This window comes from Cyanistes caeruleus, chromosome 6, assembly GCF_971803275.1.
Source record: "Cyanistes caeruleus chromosome 6, bCyaCae1.hap1.1, whole genome shotgun sequence".
NCBI lineage: Eukaryota > Metazoa > Chordata > Aves > Passeriformes > Paridae > Cyanistes > Cyanistes caeruleus.
The window spans coordinates 56471243-56489248 of NC_141706.1; the positions used below are offsets into that span (position 1 = coordinate 56471243).

General features: G+C 38.1%; 1 protein-coding gene across 5 annotated transcripts in view; it reads right to left on the reverse strand.

The window, feature by feature from the left end:
• Window positions 1–18006, reverse strand: part of SETD3 (SET domain containing 3, actin N3(tau)-histidine methyltransferase) — a 60249-nt gene that overhangs the window by 40929 nt on the left and 1314 nt on the right. Inside the window, exon 1 of one of the 5 annotated variants that reach the window (XM_086894397.1) lies at window positions 14325–17668. The exons of the other annotated variants lie outside the window; for them this stretch is intronic. The gene's annotated coding sequence lies outside the window, so the exon portion shown is untranslated. Of the gene's footprint in view, window positions 1–14324; window positions 17669–18006 lie in introns of those variants that run through there. 5 annotated transcript variants of the gene reach the window in all.

Below are 18006 nucleotides of genomic sequence, written 5' to 3' on the forward strand. Positions count from 1 at the left end.
TCATTTTTCCTTGTATGAAACACATTAGTAGAAAGAATCCATTATTGCAATGAATGTATTGCCAAGAATTATGCCTAAAGATAAAGCTGATTACAGAGGATATGAATTTCAGCTTCCCAAATATAAAGAAAAGGAAAATTTGAACAATGTTTTGTATTACCAACCTAGGCTAATATTGTTTCAGAGGCCAAAACCAAAAATCTAGCTGAAATCTGGTCTTTACAAGAAATTCAAGCCTAATACAAGATATGTCTTAGCTACTACTAATGTTCCAGTAACACACAGCAAAACATACCATAGAAAAAACAGGTTCATTGAACATAAGTCCTAAGATTGATGGCACCATAATCAGAAATGCATTTTTTCAGTACACTGCTACCAAGTATATGAATATGAAATAAGCTCTGTAAATATCTCTGCTCTCTCCTTTGATACATGCATCCTGTCTAACTATTGCTTCTTAGCCATCAGAATTTCTACAGAGAAAACATTCTGCATGCATGATTAAATCAGCAAGTCTCACACAAAAAAAAAAAAAAAAAAGCAAAACCATCAGACTGATATCTTGAGATATCTGGTTAAGGAAGTATTTCCTTTTAAGGAATCATCTACCTTGATCAAAAGTGTATTTTTTCATCCAATTCCAAATCAGAAAAACAGCCTTCTACTTCCTACATACTTATCTTCATTCACTATTCAGTTACATGAAACAGATATAACTATTTAAACCTAATGCATTTGACAGCTGTATTGTTTAGTGAGAGCCATAATTTGATAGGATTTGCTGCTATACATAGCTGACTAGAAAACGTATTCCAAATACCAGCACAGTGAAGTCTATGTGCCATTAAAAAGTCACATATTATATCTTGTAAAATATATAAACTAAAAATAGATTATGAATATTTCTTCAAAATGTCTGAAATCTAACAGAACACTTAATCCAATTTCTTGTTTGGGAAAAAAGTTTAGTTAAGGAGTGCCCTGCTGTGCTTAACCAACAAATGACGGGTTATAATGATAGTGGGAGACACGATATGGAAAAAGTAAGTGTGCTTCCTTTGTGAAACTACCTTTTGTAATTCAGTTCACGAAACAGATATTAGAGTCAAATTTCAATTTAAAAAGTCCCAGAATTCCAAGAAATGTTTGTAACTTCAGGGAAAAAAAATCCCAAAGTATTTTTAATTTTACATAAAATTTCAGACAAAAAGTATCTTTTTTTTGCAAATGACTAAAACTACTGTTTAGAAAGAATGAACCCTCTTTTTGACACAGCAATGAAAAGAAGGGGTGTTTGCCAGTATCTGCATGACAACAGAAGAAGCAATAAATCCGTATGATATATATATATAAAATATAGCTGTGCTACGTGGGAAGAAACAAAACAAAAAATCCTTCCAATTAACCACAAACCTTATGAAGGTTCTGAAGAAGCAGCACACATTTCAGTGGAAAAGTGATTTGGGTTTATTTTTTCTTTTTGAGTTTGGCTTTCTGGTTGTATTCTGGTGAATAGTTTTTAAGTATTATGCCATGTTTTCTTTCAAATGAATGCTGTTGAAAAGTCCTGAAAGCATTCTCTAAAGAGCGAGTACACTGACAGCAATGATGAATAAGCTTAGTAATACAGAACACAGCCACATTTCCAAATATAGTGTATCAGCTGGCTTAACAAAAAGAATCATGCCAAAACTGTCAGTGAAGGGTGTAAATGATCCATCTCCCTTCTCTAATACTGCTACCAAAGAGCAGTTGTGTTGGGTCAGACTTTGAACTGGTTTCCACATCACACACAAAAATAATATTTTAATGAACTGTAAAATATGCCTCCTCTTGACTTGCAGCTTTAAAAAGTGAGCATGTTCACCTAACAGCTTTAGAAGATAACCAAGAGAAGTCCGCACAAAACCCCCAAAGTACTAAAGAACTGGCACCAAATGAATGGATTTTTGTTGTTTTATTTTTTTAAAAAAACAGCAAAACATGACTGCTTTAACATTTTATTTAAGAAATCTAATACTTAGGGTATTAGAGAATTTGACTTCATCACAGGACCAATTTCCTTATGGATGCAATGCCAAGCTTGCATGATAAAATACAGATCCTTCCAAATAATAGGTCTGAAAAAAATTCCACTTAATCATTAACAAACCCCCCAGCTTTTCACATACACACGACAACCAAGAAAGTTCACAGCAGCACTACATAGAGTTGCAGTCAGGTTTGATAGGAAAAAAAATTAAAATATCTATGATTAAGCACTGTAAAGACACCTACCTCTCCCTGTCTCTAACTAGGTAAAAATACAAGTTTGCAACCTTTGTTATTAAACTGTGAATACGGTCATTGCACTAAGTAAACACTATGTTAATTTTTAACTGTGATGATTAAAAAAAATTTATTCTAAGTACGTGGAGTCTGATTTCTTCTGGATGTCTATCTTGCTTTCTTTCCCAGTGGCCTCAGAATCCCTGCAGTGCTCTGTCACCCTCCCCATCTCTTCTGGGACTCCACGCTGCTTTGTTTCCTCCTCACGTGACCACACAAGCCAGCAATGTCTCCCTTTGCAGGTTTCAATATAACTGTGCATATTGGCAAAACCACCAGCACACGTGGTCACTAACTGACAAACAGGCCAAGCAGGTGAACTGTTCTCAACACAGCTTTTCCTCCAGCGAGCAGGCCAAGTTCTGTTACAGTACTCCCACTCCACCAAAGTTGATTGAAAACATCCAACAAGTTGATGGGTGAAGCAGGACAAACTGAGCAGCAGAGAGAACTTGCAAGCCTTATTTGCTTCAGCTATTACTTTTTACTTTACGGAGCAATAAACCAAAATTTTCCAGACTTTTACAATACCAACCAAGTTAGGAATTCCCACTGCAAGAGTTACCTCTCCAAATTTAACTTTGCTTCAAGGACCCGGTACATTTCAATGCAGCATCTTAACATTGTATCATCTTTAATTCAGACCCTTGTAGATGCTAATTACATTGTGTTCTTATTATTACATAATAGTTACCACTCCATGCATCTACTTGGCACATATGGGCACAGATGGCAGAGGGGGGCATATCTAGAATCTGTAGAAGGATACATGTGGGTAAACAAGGGCAGACAAGGAGAAGACAAGGGAATTCTCAAGCCATGCAAAGAGCAAGGAGAGGTGAGTATTGTAGGTGGCTGTGGGATATGTTCCTTGGCTGCATCAAAAGAGAGGACAGATGAGTGGGATGCACACAAATGACACTTGCAATTTCTTTTTCTAGTTTGACTGCCTAGCCTAAGTCCTTTTCCCCTCTGCTTCAGAGAGGGAATTGTATCATCTTTTATATCAACATATGTTAAGAAGCCAGGGTCTTAAAGGACAAGCTTAATGCTTATAGGCAACTGACAGGAGTTCTTCAATCTGGATGTAGGAGAACACAATTTTACACTTGATATGACCAGCTTTGCACAGAATGTGATCTTTTGCTTCCCCTGATCAAGTTGAGTTTTTTTCTCCTAAACTTGAATCTTATGACTGTGGCTAAAAGATAAATACATTTCATAGAAAATAGATGAAATCAAGAAGTGTAAGAACAGTGTGGGCGAAGGAAGAGATCTGTGATCTTTAAGAAAAATTCAGCTTATACATTTACAATGAACGCTATGTTTTCTTCTAAAAACCACCTACATCATGTCACTTGGAAACCACATTAACATTCTCATCACTCCTAAGGTATTAATCTAAATGCTCCCACTAAATAAATGACTAATTAGTCACTGATTCAATCCATTTCCCCTCAGCTCTTTCACCTTTGATGTACTCTACCCCTTCTCTTCTTGCTGTTAATTCTCCTCTCCTATGACCGCCTTTTCCTCTTTCTTCCACTTCCTCTACAAACTTGTCCCAAAAGCTGTTCTAAATACAAATGTCATTACAGTTCTCTGTGTATACTCTTTCTCCAGTATATCTCTGTTCTTCCGTTTAAGTTGCAATCTCTTTTGGAAGCTGGACCTCCTGTGATTGTATAGAGGAATAATAACAAGGCAGCCTTTTTTATTTTTTTTAAACAGGATCTGAAATATTTTTGTAACACTGATGCCAATGCTGACAAAAATGACCTAAAGAAAGCACCAATGAGATTAATAATAGAAAAACATTTTTTCCACTTATGACTGCATTCCACTTAAAATACGATGTGAATTTATGTTTCCCTTAGCCATAACCCACACAATTTCCTTGAAGAGCTAGCTTTAATACATGTGCTCCTTGTGGCAAGATGCTGTACTTAGAATCAGTCCAATGCACAACATAACTAACACAGAGCGCCCTAGGATCTTCTGCTCTCCCAAAACAACTGGCAGCCCTCAAACAGTCCCTCCTTGCTAGTTAATCTGAACACTCTGTTCTATACAAAACATAGGCCAGCTACTTAGGCTTTTCATTTGAATATCAAGTCAAGAAAGCCATCTCCAGCAGCAGCCCACAGTTCCAGATACGCATGCTCTGCAGGAAGAGAGAGCTCTTGGAACACACATATATTGGTTACATGCTGCAGATTTTTTCCAATTCCATTTTATGAAGTTCTGCTTACTATTGCCCCCTCTCTTTCTAGTGTCTGCTTCCTGGATTCAAGACCCCCTCAAAGTCATAGGTCTTCATCCACAATCTTCTTGATTGAAAAACACTTAGAACATTCCCTCCATATCTTCCCATCTACAAAGAACTGCACTGAACAACATCCACCGTCTCTTGGAGGAACAGTGAGAAGCTGCTCTGCTCTGTTTTTTTGTAAAGTCTACAGGTTTCATCCTTATCATAGCCTCCTTTATTTTTCTCCTCCCCTCACCTGTCTTTTACCAGAGGAAAAATAACAGCAACAGCAACCAAGAACAGGCTACTTAGAGACCTACAGAAAAAGCAGGGCACAGGGATTTTCTCCAATATGTTCACGCTGCTTCTTGCGGCCCAAGCTGCAATGTAGTAAGCTTCCCTTCTTCAGGAGGCCTGTGAAATTATCCAGGGCATTATTCTCCTACTTCATACACAAACCCACTTTCATTTTTATTTTTTTTTCAAAGACCTGATTTAACCACATGATCTATTTGCAATAGGACATCATTTTGTCACTCAGGTAAAGCAAATTAAATAGGTTGTCACCATCACTTCTTGACAAAAACAGTCTTCCTGAGAAAAAATCTTTGAAAACCCCATGCCTTTTGATTCAGTTATACCATTCCTCATCTTTCTCACTTAGCAGATGGATTTTATTTCCTTCAGGAGGTAGGTATCATTTACCTCTGTCTCCCCTCTCTGGGATACTTGCTTCTCACAAGCATCTCTTTTCTTCAATGAATCTACCACACCAGTGGTTGTAAGCTTTGCTGCTCTCTAAAGCAGACACAGTATCAATGAAAAGTATGATGGTCTAAATAAATGTTACTGATCAAAAACAAATTTTTCCCCCAGTGGGGTAAAAACAAAGACTGATATAGAAAATGTCTCTCTAGCCTTTGCTAATGAAAAGAACTTACTGGGAAAAAAAATCATTAGAAATGTATGCCCCAGTTCTTAATGCTTCCAAATGAATGCTTTCTCTTCCTATAGGATGGGTTTGAGTACAATTACAGTATATGTGTGCCATTGCTTTAAAAACAGCTAACATCAACTAAGTAAATTTTTTTTAAAATATTGTTAGATAACATTTTTGCTTTTGTACTTATTCAGAAAAATTCAGTTCTTGCAAAGCATCTGTTTTTCAGCTAGACCATCTTTTTACTTAATTCTTCACATGGGCTGTTTACTAAGGCATAAAGACGGTCACATGATTAACATACGCTACAATAAACCCTGATGTAAAATACATTTTAATTATTTCTGAGAACCCTACTTACATGTTTTGTCCTGGAAGAGCTGTTTGCTATGGCAGTATAAACCTACAAGAAACAACCTCAATGTATAAAAGAAACCTAAAATAAGTTTAGTCTACAAAACCAGTAAGATTAGTTGTTGTCTAGATCTAGCCTCTCAGTGGAAGAAAATGTCCCAAATGGCAAATACAAAAATGTTAATATGGACCAAAATATTTAGTAGCCAGTATGTCATAGCTACACAAGACAAAGTTAGAAAGTTACTTTGGTTTTACCTGTTATCATGTGCACATACGTACTATACAATGCTTAAATAAAAGTGTTCATATGCTAAGACATGAACTAATGTGCTACCTTTGCTGTACTTGAATGGCTTTGTAAAGATCTAAATATTCCACAATTTTCAAAAATAGTTCCTGTGATGGCTCAGTATAACCTGTTCTGCTTGCCATTGCAATTTGCCAACAAGGCTCACAATCATGTCATTTCAGACAGCAATTTTTTGGCCATGCTGGCACATTTAACAAGTGTCATCATGGAATTCTCAATATTAATAATGACTAATGAGATCAAAAACTAGGACTTGCCACCACCATTTTCTGTATTTTGCTTAGTCAGACTGCTTTACAAAAGTAAAAAATTATTCACACTGATGACAATGAAGGCACAAGTTAAAATTAAGCAATACTATGTTAATAGAGGCGCAACAAAACACTGTAACACTCACTACATTGCTCCAGAGTGAACAGCTAAGAGCAGATATTATGTCCCTGTTCAAGACAGCTGATGTACTTTGAAATTTTGGCAAAGCCTTGCATTCAGTTTGGACTTTAGGATGATGATACCCAAGCATATATTTCCATGGCAATTGTTTTTTAACCCACAATGTACATTTCACATAACTCTGTCTTGGTCACTAAGAATCATAGTAATTTCAATCACCAAAAAAGAGGAAGCACATCTTTAAATGAGGGAAAGAACTATTAATAAGAATTTAACCCATTCCTCCTTTTGTGTTACTGAAAAAAAAAAAAAAAAAGTGTGTGTGTATGTCATGTATACCATCCACTTTTTAAAAAAATTCTCTAGAATGCACAAAAAAGACTGATGCATATTGATACATATCACTTCATATTTACTGTGACCTGCTTCATGTAACAGCTAGAGCAGAAGGAAGGGAGCATGGCTGAATAGCAAAAAAAAAAAAAATAATTCTTGGGCATTACTGTGTAGATTTTCTTTAAGTCCTTTTTAAATTGCATTATAGTCAATAGCATAAATAACACATAACTAGGCAATAACATATATTCCAATTAACTGGATTGTCTCAAAGGAAGAGATTTAAAGCTGAAGACACTTAATGCCAAGGACTACTGTTTAATTGCAACAATAATTCCACATAAGTGGAATGCCCTCAAGCAACCCAGTAGCAATTGGGCCCGCAATTATTGCCATGCACTGAAAAATTCTCCTCTCAGCTCAGCTTTTGCTTTAACACCTTTGCCTACCCTCTGCTTTCTACACATAGTGAACTTCAGTATGATTTACTATTGCTTCCTACACTGCTCCTTCCCAATGAGGTAATTTACGTAGGTCCATCATACTGACAAACCACATCTCCAGCCTTGATATAGGCAGCACATCCTATAAAGGGCTGGCAACAGTCCTTGCACCTTTCCATGTAACTAGTTCTCTGCTGAAGTTACTCCTCCAAGCAGCCAGGTGATGCACATATAACCATACACCAGATACATCACCAATATTTTACTGAAAAGAACTTATTAGCCACAAAGTCCTTGCAATATGTACACAAAGTTACAAAAAATCCTCTTGCAAATCGGTGTAATGAAGGGGAGGAAGGAAAGATGATATCCAGAGCAGAAAACAAGTTTCACAAGCTTTAAGACTTGTTCTAGCCTATGTGGCAACACTCGCAATTCTTGCCCTCAAAACGAGTTTCATTATACATTCATGTCTTGTATCAACTGAAATTGGCTTAATGTTTCAATACCGCTGCTGGAAACAAAAAACTACTTAAGTATCTATATTTGGACACTGAATTGACACTACCCAAGTTTGCACAATTAAACTGTGCTTGAAATTATAAATATCTGTATTCAGCTACAGTTTCATGTTGCTTCCTGGAATACCCTGTCCTTAAAGAAGGGATTGTAAGCAGTTTTAAAGTAACTGCTGCATTTTTTTTCTAGCTGAGTATGAAGCACAGCTGTTCCATCAAGCTTCTGGAGCAGATGAATTCCTTAAAGATGTAGTCAGAGGTGGTATTGGTGGCACTTCACCCTGACCAGGAGAGTTTAAGATCACTATCAGACCACAACAAACAAAACATAGACCAGAAGTGTTTATTGAATTCCCAGGGCTTTCAAGCTGCAGCCAGGAACCACAGCAGAAACTACTGTGAACAACAAAAAGACGAGTTCGGAGAAATCCACTGGGTATCCGTGTGCCTCTTCTTAACTTTTCCAAGATGTGGGAATAGTTATGCCAGTTAATGGGCTTGCTGTTAAATTATACTGTGTGCCTTGTACACTTCTGCAAGATACCTGACAGATCATCTTGATATAGGATCATGGTTGCATGGAGGCAAAAAGCTCGCAGTGGCACTCTACCTCCATGAGAATGTGCTGTACTTTTACCCACACAGAGGATACACCCGGCCTGCCTTCCTGCTCTGGGAAGCAACATCAATGAGCAACATCAGCTCATTGTACACATATATATAAAAATTTATCACTGCTCATTTGTAGAAATAGTGAATGAGCACTAATGTCATTCATTCCATATATATTCATTCCATGTGAAGTTCGAGGAGAGTTGAGTGCTCTGTTATATAGCAAGGTCGGACAATGGTTGCCAGCGTATACGCTAGCAGTGCACAGATTTACTGCAATTCAATTGATAAAGAAATACTCCGGGGACACTCCTTAATAGCTTAAAAGAAACATTTTACCAATACATTTATTACAGAGCTGCTTCTTTTGCTGGCAAACCCTTAGAGAAGGGATCACAGCCCTCAAGCCCAGTTACGATTACACTTCAATTCACTGCAATTTTAGTGTCCTCAAACCACCTGGGGCAGACCAAGAACTCCTTATTTCTAAATTCCAAGAGTACTATCTGACAGTTGGGAGAGGAACTACTGACAACATTTAAGAGCTATGCACATGGAAAAAAACCTAAGTTTCTGTTATGAATGCCTAATAAGTGATGTAATTGAGGGCTTAACAACTGTCAGAAAGTCTTCCAAACCCACTTGCCTTAAGCCCACTCCCTAGCTAGTAGTTAAAATGGTGATTATTCCAGAAGGTGTGTAGAAGTTTCAGGTGAAAGACTGGCAGTTTTCTGATCTTTTTATTCTAGACCTTGAAAATGAATCAGCTTATTATTTCAAGCCCCTTCATACCTTCTGGCATTCATAGTTGGCAACTTGAGACCTTACAGTCACCTCCATGTTTACTCAAACTCTGCAGAGGTTTGAAATAAAGAAGCTTTTAACATACACATTTACTGAGCTCTAAGGAACAAGAAAGACACAGCAGTATTAAGTGTTACTTAGTTTCATCCCAGAGCTTTCTGTTTGATAAAGTAATAAAATGTATAGACTATAAGGTACTGTAAACTGCCACAATCTTCTCAGAATATTAATCCTCACAATATAGAAGAATGATAGGAGAACTGCTGGGCAGCACTTTTTTTTTTTTTTGTGTATGCTTGCAGGTGACAACAAGCTAAAGCAGACATATTTTAAACATTTATTTTAGCACACACACTACAGAGTAAGCACAATGCCCACTCCAGTTCTAAAATACCTAGGAAGGATATATAACTTTCTGAACAAAACTCTCCTCTCTGTATTAAGGCAGAAAGATTGATCAGCATGTTTTCACAAGGTAACTGCCTCTAGTATACTAATAAACTGTTAACATGTCTGCTGAGAATCTGTTCTCCTGTCCTGTTTTAATTTGGTGCACACCCCATGTCATTTCACCAACCTACCCCTCTGACACCCAGCCATGCACTGAATCAGAGAGTAGATTGACCAGACCCTACAAGCAGTATTTCAAAATGTTCAGATAAAGAGCTGAAAAGATTTCTACAGTCTCCCTACAAACCTCTAGGAAGCCTGAGCCTGTCTCACCTCTGACCCCTCCAAACTGAGATTTCAATGTTTTTATTTCTAAGTACTTCCTTCCAAGTGTCCTGAGCCTGTCTCATTCCTGCACAGCCAGCAAAGATAATCCACTTGTGCCAGATTCCAGCAGTTAGGACTTTCAACAGTCCCAGGCTCCTGCAGACCCTGCACCTTCCATCTTATCTGAGATAAGCAAGGCTTCCTGTGCTACAGCAAGAATCCAATCTAAGCAGAAGCCTCAGGGCCTGCTGTCACAGCCACAGCCCTGTGTCCCTCGCCAGCAACACCACCAGGTCTCCTTCAGCCATAAAGGACCATGAACAGACATTGCATTAACCAAAAGTCAAACCTGCAACACTTGAAAGATGATTCTTATATCCATCAGCCCAAAAAGAAAATTTGTTCCTACTGAATATAATCTCAAATAAGGGATAAAACAGCAGCATGACTCCAGACAAGACTGGCTGTTAGTGTCATGACTCCCAGTTCTTGTGGCTGAGTTTCCTGCTACCACAAATAGAACCATTATGTACAAGTCTGGAAAATTTGTAAATAGATAGACATGGCTTCTACTCACACCAAGTAATTCTTCCTGAGAGACACAAAGGACAGAACTGAATACAAACCCCATGGCTGTTGCAGCAAACTTGCACCTGATATCTTGCCGCAGGCGACACTGGCAAATCTCTATCCAGCAGAGAAAAATGCATTCTGGGAGCAGCAATACTTTCCAAAACTAGACTGCTCATGTCCCAGGCCTTAGGCCAGCATGTCATATATGGTCAGGACAGAAGTCTGCAGAAATGTGCTCAAACCAGCTTTTTGTTCTTAACCTGATCTACCATTTGAGAGTTTTCTTGGAAACGATACAACTTTATCTTTACAGAAGATAAAATATTCCTCAGAGTTGCATAGAATTTTGCTGTCTTGGAGTGCTACAGTAAAACCCCAGTGAAAACAATAAGACTGGCATCATTATACTAACTTTCCAAACTAGGTATAGACCATACCTTTAAGACTACAATCACTGTTTACTAGAATTTTCAAAGCTTTTGGCTGTTCATATCATTATATGAAACTCTACACTAAACCTCCAGACCACTTAGAGACCAACTCTCAGACATCATAGAATAGAGAAAGCAATTTTTGTATTAGTCTATTCATTTTTTAATTCTAAATGCCCAAACTCAAAGTGCAACAGGACAGTTTTTTACATTCACAGATTCAAAGTCTCAGTAAGACTGAAACACAGGCTGTAGAAGCCAGGCATCCTACAGTGACAGAAGGAAATCATATTATCTGTCATTGTCCTGAAAACAGGAATTTTATTTTCAAATAGGGCATTGACAAATGCAAAAATGGTAATTTCATGAGCCCTTACAGAGCTCACTGTTCCCAAGCATCAGCTGCGAACAAATAACTGCTTGAATGCTGCCTTTTGGAAATAGGGGCAGAGAACAGATACAGTCTGAGTCTGACAACCATATGAAAACCCAACAACCATTTTCTGCAACTCCAAGTTCTACAGTTCTATAGTGTACTCACTATATCAGCATACAGAGCTTCTCAAATTGGTCTGACAACATCCATTTTACTTGCTTCTGACTGACAGAATCAGGTGCAGCATACTCCAGAGGGAATGGATGCTTCTCTATTTTAAGTAGAGTTAATATATTAATATGCTCTCAATGCAACTCTGCTTAGCAAAGGGGAAGATTACACATTGTAGGTGGTCATCCAACATAACCAGCCACTTCTTTCTTCACCAGCCAACCCCTATTACTTTCTGCAAGTCTAAAAATACAATTCCAGCATGCAAAGTTCCTTAAGCAAAGAAATTTATCCATACACATCTCATGATCTTCCTGCTAAAATCCACTTCATCTGAAAAAGGCAGTCTGCAAAGAAAGGATTATTCAGTGCAAGATCATAGATACATACACACAGACATATACATATATATATATATATATGTATCTCAATGGCAGCCTCCAAACATCAAGACATACCAGGAATATCCAAATACAGGCAGTTACCCTCCAAAGTCAGCAGCAGTAGTTACAGAATGGCTGCTGGCTTACAGAGGTTAGAGCTGGAGTTCCACAATAAGCCTGCTGAAATGTGTCAGTCACCAGTTTCCTGAATCTCAGCAGCTCTAGCCATGCCACCTGGAAGCTCACAGACCATCCAGATACCATGGACTGTACAGTAGAGACTGACCCAGAAGGTCGTGAGTACATTTTGAAAAGTCAGTTTTGTTGATGTAAAAAACAAAGCTCTGGGCAAATGGGTCACAGACTTCTAGATACAGGCCAGTAGCAATTTCTGAGTAACAAATTCAACAAGAAAGAAACTATGCAGACGCATTAAAGAAGTGCTTTTGTAGCAAGGGTTCAACTAACAAAACTGAATTAATAAATATGTAAGTAGGTGCAGAGAACCAGTTTAGACTGGAAGATCTGAGCATTTATCACTGGTTTTGAAGAAGTAAGAAAACCAACTTTATGAACATTGATCTCAGTCTCTGTCCCATTCCATCAAAAGAATGGAAGAGCATATTGTTGACAATTCATCATAACCCAGTGAAACTCTGGAAAAACAAATGTTAAAACCAGACTAAGGAGTAGTGACTACCAATGCAGTAAAACAGAACCGTTTTAACAAACCCTGCAATGCTGTCTGTACAGGTATCAAAAATGTAACAAATGCACTTCTATGCCTAACACCTACTTTTGAAAATTATAAATTATATTCTGTTGCATTTAGAGGGCAAAAGAGTAACATTGAATGCTACAACAAATCTTATATAGCTGCCTGGACCTAGAGATTTGATGCAGAAGTGTTTGTTAACTCAGGCATCAGTTCACGGTTTCACAAAATACACTCTAGCGGCCCTACTACTTTCACTTCTTCTAAGAGCACACAATTGAGAACTGAAGGAAGGAAATAAAGCTATTCTGCTACTACTCCATCATTATGAAGATCTTAAGAAGTGAGACTTTCCATGATCACTTCTTCTAAACTCAGGAATGCTCCACCCCTATGTGCAGGATGTTAAGTGAAGGCGGCAGGTCTGCATCAATGGACAAGACACTCCTGACAAAACTCAAAGAAACAGAAGAGGTGAAAGCAGGCCAGTCTACTGAGGAGAAAACAAGGTACTGTTTGAGCATGCAAGGGTGGGGACAAGAAAGCTAAACCCCATCTGAGCTGAATCTGGCAAGGGACAAAATACAAGAAGGACAGTAAGATACAGGTGCATCAGGATCTAAAGGAAGAGGAGACATGGCAAGGTGTGGGCCTGATGCTGAATGGGGCCAGGAAACCTGATGACAAAGGACACAGAAAAAAGACTGGTACTGCATGTCTTCTTCAATGACAAGACTTGCCTTTAGGAATCCTAGGCCCTGAGATCTGATGACTTACCTTACCTGAAATAGAATTGAGAATACAAACATTTAAACAAACTTAAAAAAAAAAAAATCTCACACTGAAAGGGACCACTGGAGACTGACTTGTTCAACCCCTCTGCTCAGGCAGTGGCACTTAGAGCCAGTTGCCCAGGACCATGTTCAGACAGCTTTTAAATATCTCAAAGAATGGAGACTCAGTCTCCAAACAGTTACCTTCACAGTAAAAAAGTATTTCCAGATGTTCAGACAGGACATCCTCTGTTGCAGTTTGTGCCTATTACTTCTTGTCACTGGACACCCTCAAAAATGTGCTTTCTTTGCACTTTCCCTTCAGGTATTTGTACACACTGAAAAAATCCTGCTGAGCCTTCTTTTCTCCAGGCTGAGTGGTGTCACCTCTCCCAGCCTTTCTTCAGATGAGGAAAATCCCTTAATCATCTTAGTGGCCCCTCCACTGGCCTCTCTTCAGTACTCCACCTCATACTGGGGAGCTCAGAACTGGACACTACACTCCAGATGTAGTCTCACCAGGGCTGAGTGGAGGGAAGCTGTTGAAGCAAGTAACCCTGATGGGAGAGCAGTGGATGCTGCTCATCTTACATTGGTAAGGCTTTTAACAACACCTACCATCACATACACTGACAAGCTGATGAGCTACCAACTAAAGCAGTGGACAGTGAGGTGGACTGAAAACTGGCTGCACTGCTGGATTGAAGAGGTTGTGGTGAATGGCACAAAGTTCAGCTGGAAACCGGTCACACCAGCATACCTCAGGGATTAGTACTGGGACTAACACTGCTTATCATCCTCACTGATGACTTGAGCAGTGGGACAAAATAAACATACAGTCCCACAAATTATATAATTGCAAACATCAAGACAATGTTCATTTGAATTACCTAGAGGCACACTTGTAAAGTGAGATCTTTCAGAAGTCCTTGTCAGAAATATTTCAACAGAGAAGTTCTTAAATGCAAAATCTCTTTTCAGTTCTTGAAGTTATTATGTGGCTACATCTATAAAATATCATCAAATAAAGATAGTGAAGCACCTCCAACAGTGGCCACAAAGACAACCCCCACAGCACCTGTCAAGGGCAGGAAACAGCCTGGACCTCATGCTTCCTTGGCACCAACACCTTCCCACAAAGTAACTCATCTTCCCATAGCTTAGCATGAGAATGCACACCAGGCAAGACCCAGCATATGGGAAGTTCTGTACCAGAAATACAGGTTCCATGGAAGTAGAAATCCACACATCACGTATTTTTCCTACTCTGCTGAAACACTACATGAAAATTTTAAGCAATAGTGCTATAAAGCATTAAAGACAAAACAAGATAAACTAAGAAATACAAGCACCCTTTGTAACAGACTTAGTTTTATTGAGATGATTCCATCATTATTTACCATATTCTAAAATACCTACAAACATAAAAAAGACAAGCTACAAACTGATCTGCAGGCAAAAGGCTAGAATCAAATAGCTAACACAAGAGCCCCAGAGATTGACCCCCCTCCTTTTGGTGCAGGTAATCACACTCTTAATAGAAACAATAAAAAAGCAACTGAATAGAACTGACAGACTTTACAGTGTATCTTCAATTACAAAAACAATTTTGGCCTACATTAAAACACTAGTTGAAAACCATGTGTTCAAACACTGCTGTAGACACTTCCAGAACAGGTTAGCCAATTCTTTCGGAGATTTTGGGAATATACTCAAGAATAAAATAAGCCAACTAATCTGTCATCCCCCAGTACAAAAGAGACTTTAACATCAGGCTTTAACAGACTCAGAAAATCCTTCTGAAAAGTAAAATGTTATCTCTCAAGTTACAAGTTGCATTTTGATTCCAGAAACATGTCTTTTCCCTTATTTCTGCTTTATGTATTACCCACATGTGGCCAACTTCAGAGCCTGTATACACCAGTACTGGAGATAAAACTGATCTCAAGCACAGTCATTCACATCTCTGTGTGATTCAACCCAGGTTAGACATACAGGTGGAATCCTCCTGCAGTGACAGGACTGCTGCTCTGGCCTGGTCACAGAACCCAGAACTGAAATGAAAGAATACAGCTCTAATTCTTCCTTATTTCAAAGAAAGAAAGAAAGAAAAAGGATTAACAGACTACCTGAACAGTATGGAAAGTGGTAGAGGAAGGGCAGGGATAGAGGGAGCAACTGGAATAGTCATTTGTTAGAAGAGATGCAAGCAAAAGACAATGTAGGGCAGAGCAGCTAAAAACAGAAAAAGAGAGCAAAGAAGGTTAAAGCAGAGGAAGGGCAAGACCAAAAATGCAAAGTAATGTTAAAATACACTTGGGCATGAAATCACCTCTTAATTGCTACAAACACAAGCCTAGCTCCAAATACACAAGACGAAGGCCAGACAACACTAATGGGCCATTTTTACGGAGCAATGAAGAATTCCTGCTGTACTTCTAGTTTTGAGACATTCTTTTTCATATTTTACGTAACAGTCTAAGTTAAAAACATTATTAGTCATCTAAAGCTAAATCTAGGAGGCTGAAGTGTCTCTACCAAGTTATCTGGCGAAAGATGGTTAGAATCATATAATTCCCTTTATTATAAAAAGCTGTACCACTACAGGTTTGTCAACCATGAGCATAAGCCTAAAGCATCTGGAAAAGAGAAAAGACTAAACCACTGCTGAATGCACTGCATACATCTACTCTGAAAAGAACAAACAGCTAATCTCATTACAATGTAAGGTTAAGGAAACAATGATGGTATATAAATGCTACTGTGATACTGGGAAGAAGCCAGTCTACAGAATATCAAAAGAAGTGACTAAAATTAGCTAAATATTTGCTTGATATACTTACAAAAAACACCAACTACAACAAATTTATCTAATTGTTGGGAATCGAATTCCAAAATACATTTATTCTCACAATTAGAATCAAAGAAAACATGTTTTGACAATATTCTGATTTCAGATGCTTTAGATAGTTCCAATCTACTAAAAAAAGGAAGTCCTGTCATTTTGACATTACCTCCCTCCCCACCCAGTTGAACCTAACTAGATACTAAGCACAAGACTGCCTCATGCATTAAATATAAACTTCTGGTAAGAAATTATTAATTTGAAGGTAGCACAAAATGCTGAAGGGCAAAAGAAAAAGTCTATCTCCAACAGAACAGCTCAAAACAAGTCTGTATTTCTTAATTCACTTTCATCAGCTTGCTAATTCAGAACTATTACATTATTTACTATAGATTTTCCCTATACCACTTGACCTCCCATTAAAACTTTCTTAAGCAGATGGAGTGCTTCTTACTATCAACACCTGACTTATCTTTCTAGGGAAGATAGTTTACTAACTAGCCACAGAAAACAAGCCCTAACTCCTTTGCCTCTCTCTTGAATCAGATCCTCAGACAGCTATTTGACCAGAAAAGAAAAAAATACTTACTCTTTGAAGAAAAGATGATAAACTCTACCAATTTGCCAACCCACTTATGTAATTTTATTTTTCACTTGAATTTTGCTCCTCCTTAAGACTCCCACAAACTTTTTTTTCCTAATTCCTTTAGAGCAGAATTAATTAAAAACCCTTATGTACTGTCTTTATCTGCATGTTCCTAAACAATGTTCTTAATTTAGAAAATATTCACCTCACTTTATACACTGTAACTCCTAACTGAGAATAAAGCAAGCCACCCTGACTTCAGCTACCAGTATGGGCAGACTTAAGAGAACCACCTGGGCTTCCAAAAGCTTAAGCCACAGGCATCATGAAGTCTCATGCACCAAGCACTGTGACAGCCTATTAGAAAAGATACAGATCCCTTAATACCATCAGTATCCTCAAAGTGCCTTTTTTTTTTTTTTTTCAAAGAGCAAACACTGAAATACTCACTTGCTGAAAACTACACAGTTTCTCAGATTAACTACATAACCAGCACCACTATGATGAAGTATTACATAGATACAGTAGACATGTCTAAATAGATTTATTACAATGAAAACATCATCAAGATGTACACTTTTCCATACAGAAGGCATAATATGGTCTATTTTTAATTTCTGTACCATACTAAAATCAGAACTCTATTTCAAGGCACATCTGACTTCAGGAACAATCAGGCCATCTCTGGACATATTGATATACAGATTGCAAATGATTTTGGGGTTTGTGGCATTTCTTCCAACAGCCTAAATCTATTTCTCAGTACACAACGTCAAGAATGTGTTTTCAACTGTACTGAAATATATAATTCAATCCCTGCTAAACATAACCAAAACTTTATTAAGGCACAAGCCAGCATGCTTGCCAGCCAGCAATCTCTACCATATCAAGTTTCTTAATTGAGCAAAAATATCAGGAAGCCACCCCTGCCTTTGAGCCCATCATGCCTTTCCCTGCAACAGCTTGTACACTGCTTACTATTTTATACCAGGAACCTGATAGTGGACATACAGAATGCCACAGTTGTTTACTCACCTACAAAATACTTATGTTTCACTTGACAGTTGTGAGATTACAACAATTGAAAGAAGAAAACACTTGCAAGACACTAAGCTAACATTGTAGCAATTTTCAGAGAACA